Here is a 6,000-nt window from a genome sequence, read left to right on the forward strand (position 1 = left end):
CAAAGGAAAATCCAAACTCAGAATGAGCAAGCAGTGGTAAATAGATTCTGAAGTGTAATAAAGCATGCAATGATTTTTTTTTCCTTTGCTCCACAAACAAGGCTCTGTAATAGCCGAGATCTGATTCTGCGCCATGTGCCTGGGTTTCCTGCTTTATTTTAAGGACGACCAAATATCCTGAGTTTGTGTACAGGAGAGCACGTGGCATTGTTTTTCAGATTTAGCCACTGGACTTCAGGACAGGGTATGAGGACTAAAGTTTAAATGCCAGGGTTCAAAACAATCAAGGGTTTGAGAGTTGAATTTTTCTTAACTTGATAAAAAAAATTTTTTTTAATCCATAATTTCATGCAAAACTCAACAAAACAGATATGCTGTGTTTCAGTTCAGCTTATTTTAGAAAATGGTCTAACTTCATTGACAATGCAGCAATGAATGCACTGGCCTGATAATTTCCCTTACGTCTTTATATTTATTAAGTATATAATTTAATTTCAGGAATGGCATCTGTCCAGCTACAAGCCCAGGAAGGAGGCAGGGCATCTCATGAATGGGATCCCTCTGAAATTACCCTTCACAGCCTCAATCAAGCCCCTACGTCAATATTTCTCAAACTTGACTGTGCAGAAGAATCATGGTTAAAAGTATGGAGGTTCCTGGGCCCCACCCACCGAGATCTCCATCCCCTCCATTTGGGGCAGGGTCAGAGCGGCCTTGTGAAGCCAGTGCCCTGGGAGTGGAGCCAAAGCCTGCCCAAGGATCATCAACCACCTGCAGGCAAGAACCAAACCGCCCTAAACCACAAACTCCACCCAGAGGCTCTGCACCTGGAGTGGGCTCCTTAGAGATTCTGGCACTGAGACAGTTCTGGAATGTTCCCCTGGGAACCCACAAAGGAATCACCCCAGAGGGGAGGGCAAACAGGGGACTGAGAACAAGCCACCACCCAGAGATACTGCACTTTAATAGAGACTGACTCAGAAGCATCTGACATTTCACAAAATCCCTTTTGAAACCATCAAAGCATAATTCTTTTTAATCTTGTCAGGATAAGCTTTAAGATGATAGACTTACAATGAGCCCTCCTTAAAATTTTGAGACTATCTTGAAATACTCGATCAATGCTAGTGGCCCCTCTTGGACCCATTGTAGTTTCTGATGGCTCATTTCTGGTGTTGGAATGGTGACCCGGAAGAGGAGCACAGCTGCCCCATCAGAGAAGTCCAGTGGCTGATTTCATGGGGACCCTGCACTATGACCTCATATACCCTGAGGCCTGTTATCGCCTGTGAAGATTCTTCTGTTAATAGTCATGTGGGGAGAGGTGTCCTATTTATGTTGCTTCCCGCCCCCCCATTAATCTTATTTTTTGTCATCGTTGTTTTAAAAATACACAAATCATGCATATACATTCATTGTTAAAAACAAAGGAACAAAACACAAGTGTATGAGTCAAGAGAGAAAATCTCCGTCCATCCCTAATGTAGGTCCACACACCGAGCTCTGTGCTTCTAGGTTGGTGTGTATCATTCCAGACTATTTCCTAGGCATTGCAAAAATGTCCAAGAGGGGAAATCAGTGCCCATGTTGCTCCCCAGAGCTCTGGCCAAACCATTCCACCTCCTTTCTCTCTCAGAGACCTCAAAGACTTTGGAAGGTCTGGACAGCTTTGCCCCTTGGCATCACTCCCTGAGGCCATCAACCAGCTGCCTTCCTGCTGCACTTTACTGATTGAGGATTTAATCTCCCGGCTTACTGTCTTCCTCTCCTTTTCACTTCTGCCCCCATTCTCGGTAATGTCAACACCTCATCAGGGTCTCTCAGGACCCCAGCCTGTCAGTAACTCACCCCCTCCCCAGCATCCATCCCCCCTCACAGCTTTGACTGGGCAAGACCAATGTCAACTTCAAACGTTCTGCTCTGGGACCAACAGCTCCTGAGCCCTCCAGTCTCCTCTCACACTGTGTTTCCTTTCGTTCTGTTGCTTTTTCTCTCGCTTGGACATTCTAAGCCTTTCCCCTCTTTCAGGTGTTTACACTTATTTCCCCTCAATCCAAGAGGATCCCCACTTGGCTGGATTATTGTCTCGTTCAGTTCAGTGTCTCTTAAAGATGTCACCTCCCCCGAGAAGCCCTCCCTTCACCAGTCACTGTTTCATCACCCTCTTTATTCTTTCAGAGAGCTTGTCACAATCCATGATTGTCTTGTTCCGTATCACTTTCTGTGTGATGAGAACTCTTAGGATTTACTCTCTCAGGAACACAGTGAAGGTTTCTTAAGTTTAAAAAAAATACATATCCAGCTTCAGGATTCAAATGAAATCACTTAGTGGGAATTCTTGTGGATATCTTTCTGAAACGGATGTCCCACCCAGACCCTCTCGACACAACAGGACACAACAGTCCTCTCTCCCCTCCTCCCTCCAGGGCTTGCAAGTCCCTGGAAGTACAGACACTGCTGTTACCTGGATGAAAACCCCCAGCCCACAAATGGACCCGGGATTTCTGAGGCATGACCTCCACAGGGAGCAGAATGGCTGCTGGAGGGGGAGTTGGCAGGCAGCTCTGTGGGAGGGCTGCCACCAGATTCTTGGCTCCCAAGAGTCAGGGACTTAGAGTCATTCCCATGTTCACAGATCTGCAGAGTGCCTGGCACCAAATAGATGCACAGAACACCTCTGAAACTTGGCAGTTGAATTTATGTCCAAGTTGCAGATTTGTGAGCAAAATAAACGTTGCTTTAAGCCACTGAGTTTCATGGTAATCCTTTCTTTCTCTCTCTCTCTCTCTTTTTTTTTTTTTAAAGTGGAGGTACTGGGGATTGAACCCAGGACCGTGTACATGCTAGGCAGGCACTCTACCACTGAGCTGTCAGTGGTAGAGCTGTCACCTCCTCTACTTTCTGTCACCTCCTCTACTTTCTCTTTTAATTGAAGTACAGTCAATTCACAATATTATGTTAGTTTCTCGTGTACAACATAGTGATTTAGTTATATATAAATACATATTCTTTTTTATATTCTTTTCCATTTTAGGTTATTGGAAGCAATTGAATATAGTTCCCTGTGCTATCTGGTAGAAACTTGTTGTTTATTTATTCTGTATATAGTAGTTTGTATCTGTGAATCCCAAACTCCCAGTGTATCCCTCCTCACTCTCCCCTGTGGTAACCGTAAGTTTGTTTTCTATGTTTGTGAGTCTGTTTCTATTTTGTAAATAAGTTCATTTGAGTCTTTTTTTAGATTCCACATTTAAGTGATAGCATATGTTATTTGTCTTTCTCTGATTTACTTCACTTAGAATGATCATCTCTAGGTCCATCCATGTTGCTGCAAAGGGCATTATTTCATTCTTTTTTATGGCTGAGTACGGTCATTCTTCTGCAGTAATACATAACGTGACTAGACATATTGAGATTCCATTGGCTTAATGGTCACCCAGTAAAAAGCAAATGTTTCACAAGGGAAAAAAAACAGGGGCTGGGAGAGATTCCTGGGTCCCAGGGAGGAATGAGGGGCTTCCTGGGAGGCAGGTGCTGGTGGGCTGGGCAGTCCTGGTCTGTGGCAGCCAAGGGGATGCTTGAGGATGCTGAGGGCGTGGGGCACAGAGGAAAGATTGACAAGGAGGGGATGTGCCCATTTTAGGCTCACAGACCCAGGGAGGCAGTTATTCCTTTGTCCTGAGTGGAGGTCTTCTGCCTCATCCTTTCTACCCAAATAGCCAAAATTTATTCAACTTTGTTTATGTGCTGGCCACGTGACAGGCCTCCTTGTACGTGATCTCTGATCCTTGCAATTGAATAGCAGATGTTATTTTTTTCTCTTTTACTTCAATTATGGGGAAATTGAGGCTGGGAGACTTGAAGCAGCCTACCATGGAAGTCAGAAGCAGCAAAAACCAGGATTCAAATGGGACTCTGTCTAATGGTAAAACCACTGCTCATTGCTGATGAACTCTGACAAGTTATTGAACAATTCTTAGCCTCAGCTTCCCTGTTTGTAAAATGGGAGTGGTTAGAGTTCTCATCTTGCAGGGCAGAGAAATAAAATAAGACAAGTTAGACCCAAGGTGTCCAGTATGACAGTCATTCTCGACGTCTGGACAGTCTGAACTGAACTGGGACATGCTCTCAGTGTGAAATACGTATCAGGCTTCAGAGGCTTCATATGGAAAAAAGATTGCAAACGATCTCAATAATTTTTATATTGATTACATATTAAAATGATAATATTTGGTTAAAAAATATGTTATTAAAGTGAATTTTACCTGTTTCCTTTTCTTTTTTTTAATGTGGTTGCTGGACATTTTATTACGTCTGTGATTTGCATTATATTTCTTTAAAAGGGAGAGTATAGCTCAGTGGTAGAGCACATGCTTAGCATACATGAGGTCCTGGGTTCAATTCCCAGTACCTCCATTAAAAAAAAAAAAGAACCTAATTGCCCCTCCCCCCAAAAAACTGCATCATATTTCTTGTGGACATCTCTGAGTTAGCCCCCGAGTGTGGGAATACTGAGAATATTGGCCATTGTTAATGAAACAGCTCAGCTAGGCATGGCCCATATTAGAATCTGGCAATTCTACTTCTTTTACTTCCTTGGGTTAGATACTTTCTGTATATAATCTCATTTAACCCTCAAAATTCTGCCATTTTATGATTTTTAAACAAAATCTTTTCTGTGCTTGTTGGTCTTTCTCCGACTCCATCTCCTTGCAATTGGTGGTAAGAGCATCCTGTGAAAAGTGGGCTTTTCTAAAGGGCGGTGAGGACAGGGAAGCTGGGAGGACCGTGCTCAGCTTGAGCAGCTGGGAAGCTGCCAAGAGCCGGAGAGGACCATGCAGTGGGGAGAAAGGAAGAAGTCTGGCTGCTGGGACCTGCCTGGGGAGGTGGCCTCTCCTGGGAAGAAGGCTTGGTGTCCTGCAGCTGAGGTCATCCTGAAAGGGGTTGGCTCCAGGAGAGCCCAGGTAGCATGCTGGCCTCTGAGCGGAGGGCTGCCTACTGCTCCAGGCAGACCTGGGTCCTTCCTGCAAATCCAGATGAGCCGCAGCCACGACAGATTTCAGGGGACCACCCGCGTGGTCAGGACAAGGGTTAAAGCAGATTTGCATGTAAAATAGAGATTTTTACATAAAATGGTTCTTCCCACAATCCAAGATAGTAATGATGCTCAGGAAAACTCTGAACCCCGTCATCCCTCCCACATCACAGATTCTTACAGAATTGGGTTCTTTCTCTTATGTGCTCACAGGGGACGCTGCTCCAGTTTGTACGTTCAAAATACTGATTCTAATTCCCTAATGTTACTGGGAGAACAAAGTGGACTTTTCTGGAATGAATCATGCCTTATAGAAAAGAATCACATACTTTTCTTGAGAAACTTGCAACCTCATTCTCGGTCCCAGGGGGACAAAGGATAGTGATTTCATGTTGTCAGCGGCTTACTCCCTAGTGGTTCTGAAATGTGGGTTTTCCTTTGAAAGGAAAGATGCCTCATTTTTTCTAAAGGACATCACATGGCTCTCTGTGGCACGGTTCAGCCCTGGCATCCACCACAAAGACATTTGTGTGTCCTCTGGGGCTGTGTGCCAGGCTCGCAGACTGCCCAAACTTTCTGCCCATCTGCCACAGGGAGGGCAAAGCCCGGGCTTCTGCCAGCCCAAGGCAAGAGGAACGCCCTTCAGGAACAAAGACAGCCTTGCTCCTGCCCCAAGCAGCAGCCCGCAGCCTAGGTGTGAGCCTCAGGCCACTGCGCACCTCTGGCTGCCCGACTCCGGGCGTCTGGGTACCGCGGACTGAGCTTAGGAAGGCCAGGACCAGTAGCTTCGTTTGACAGACAAAAGGTCAACGTGTGGTCTGACGAGTGTGTGACAAAGGCTGACTGGGAATGTCTCCTGTGCTGGGAGAGCCTGGAAGGTGCTGGTGACTTCTGCGGGCTGAGCAGCAGGGCCTCTATGATGGGGCCTGAGAACGCCCCCTCCTCCTTCCACCTCTTTGATCTCT

Source organism: Camelus ferus, chromosome 1, assembly GCF_009834535.1.
Source record: "Camelus ferus isolate YT-003-E chromosome 1, BCGSAC_Cfer_1.0, whole genome shotgun sequence".
Classification (NCBI taxonomy): Eukaryota; Metazoa; Chordata; class Mammalia; order Artiodactyla; family Camelidae; genus Camelus; species Camelus ferus.